The sequence below is a fragment of the Grammomys surdaster genome, unplaced genomic scaffold, assembly GCF_004785775.1.
Source record: "Grammomys surdaster isolate TR1022 unplaced genomic scaffold, NIH_TR_1.0 206, whole genome shotgun sequence".
Classification (NCBI taxonomy): domain Eukaryota; kingdom Metazoa; phylum Chordata; class Mammalia; order Rodentia; family Muridae; genus Grammomys; species Grammomys surdaster.
The window spans coordinates 6756865-6759714 of NW_021604651.1; positions in this window are offsets into that span (position 1 = coordinate 6756865).

Here is a 2850-nt window from a genome sequence, read left to right on the forward strand (position 1 = left end):
GAGAGAGAGAGAGAGAGAGAGAGAGAGAGAGAGAGAGAGAGAGAGAGGTGGGTCAGGGTTTGTTGGTAGATTTCCTGGCCTGCTGAGGCATGAAACAATAAGAGGTCCACTTGAGGCTGATGGTGAGGGGCTAAAGATTCTATTGACCTTGATGGAAAGAGCAGGGAGGCTTCTAGGTGAGAACAGATGTCTCATGTGTATATTTTAGCAGTTGTTTCTGTTTGCAAAGCTTGTGGCTTTGCTTCTCATGGTACTGTAAAGTATAAAAAGGCTAAGAACAATAAACTTGAGGCTGATGTGGAATTGACTTGCAGCCCTCCCATATCTAACTCTTGACTTTGCATCTTCTTTCTGCCTTTTCTATAATTGTCCTCACTCCCCTCTCAGAGGACTGTTCAACTTGTGCCGTAAGGCTCCAGCACTCCTCCTGCTCTTGTTAACTTTAGTTGTCAATTTGATATGGCCTAGTGTCACCTAAGAGGAAAGCCTCTATTTGGAAATTGCCTAGATCAGATTTGCCTATGTGGGGTTGTATTGATTGTTAATTGGTGCAGAAGAGCGCAGCCCACGGTAGGTGACACCATCCCTTGACAGGTGATTCTAGCTAAGTGTGAGCTAGAGAATGATCCAGCAAGCAGCATCCCTCCATTGGACTCAGCATTGACTTCTCTCAGTAATAGACTGTGAGCTGGAAGTGTAAGATGAAATACACCCTTTCTTCCCCTAAGTTGCTTTTTGGTCAGATTAGTTTCATCACAGGAAGAGTGAGAGAACCAAGCCAGCTCATAATGTCTGCTTATAACTTACCCACATTCTTCCAAATACCTTGAGCCCTCTCTAAATCACTCCTAATTACAAATTCAACCACAATACACTTGTGAATAGCTGGTATCCTGCATTGTTTAGGTGGTGATGATAAGATAGGCATCTGTACCTGCTCAATATTAGGTTATTTCTATCTGAGGGTTGGCTGATCTGGCAACATAGAAGTCAAGCTTTTCACATTGTACTCCCTCTTAGCAAAAGTCTTTCATATGGTCATTTCAAAAACATTTACTGCATGAAGCGTGAATTCACTTCACACTGCTGGATGCTGGCAGTGGTAAATTGGAAACCTACTACTGTAGAAACTTCACACACACACACACACTCAAGAGATTAAATAGATTTACTGTATAATAGGGCAACAATGCCCTCCTAGATAACGCAGGATAATAAACAAAAGCCCAGTGCAAAGAAGGAATGGGTTTCCTCCTTTGGAGTTGTTGACAGGGGAAGAGTCACACAGATCTCTAAACATTAAGGCTAGTGCTAGTGCTCTTGATTACTGCCTTAGTTAGGATTTCATTGCTGTGAAGAGACACCATGACTAAGGTAACTCTTACAAAGGCAAACATTTAATTGGGGCTGGCTTACAGTTTCAGAGGTTCAGTCCATTATTATGATGGGAAGCATGGTCGCATGCAGGCAGACATGGTGCTGGAGGAGCCAAGAGTCTTAAATCTTGAGCCAAAGGCAGACAGGAGGGGACTCTCTTCTACACTGGGCAGAACTTGAGTACTAGGAGACCATCAGTGGGCACACTTCCTCCAACAAGGCCACACCTTCTAATAGTGCCACTTCCCATGGGCCAAGAATATGCAAACCACTACAGTTACCTTCTAGAACTCGACAGTAAGACTTGGTTGCTGATGACACAACACACATGAGCCACAGAACGTGAAGAAATCAAGCCTGTGCTGACCTGTCAGCTTCATCCACTATGGGGCTAGCTTTCATAACTCTGAAAGATGCTATGCACAGTACTGGAGGAGAACCAGCTGTGACTTATTTTTTTTACCTTGATTTCTTCTCCTCTCTTCCTCCTCCTTTCTTCCTCTTCATTTGCTTCTTGGAGTTCTCCCTCACTGATTTGTGATCTCAGCAAGGTGTTTTTAGTTCTGTTTGTTGTAATTTATACAAAAGTTTCATGTGTAGCAGCAGAGCCCTTTGGAATATTCAATTCACTCCATTCTCAGAAGCCACTTTTCTATCTATTTCTCAAGTGGCTTAAATTTAACGAGGTCTCTCATCCATGGGAAAACCCTTCTGGTTTTCTCCATCGTTGCTGATTTTATCCCTTTTTCATTCCTGCAGTTGTATCTTAGCATGCTCCTGAGAGGGAGGGGAAAAATGCCTGTGTGTTCAGACAAAATAATTTGCGCAACAATCCAGAACAATTTTTTTCATCTTAACTTTTTCTACATTCTGCCTTGTTCTTCAAGGGTTTTAACTGCATGCAAAAAAATTAAAAGATTAAAAATAAGTAAAAATGCAAGCTAAACTCTGAGGTAAAATATTTCCAGTTAATTAACTTCAGGGTGATGAAAATTATATTGGATGCTAGAGCCATGAGGTGGGAGTCAGGGGGAGGGTGGGGGAGCTCCCTCATAGAGGCACAGGGGAGGGGGGATGGATGGGGGGTTTGTGGAGGGGAAACCGGGAAGGGAGATAACATTTGAAGTGTAAATAAATAAAATAAGTAATGAAAATAAAAGAAAATTTTACAGACTTACCACTTTCAGAAAGTAGCCTCCAGTGGTTTTCAAAGAGTCCCCAACAAACCAAATCTAGTATTATATATGGGTCAATGTTTACATTTTTTTTTAAAAAATGTTGCTTTAACAGATAATTGTCATAGGTAACAGTTGACTTTGAAATGATCTCTATGTTCTTATAATATTAGTTTTCTGTTAAATTGGGATGTGGAACATACACATACATACATATGTGCATGCACACACATACACACACACACACACACAGAGAGAGAGAGAGAGAGAGAGAGAGAGAGAGAGAGAGAGAGAGAGA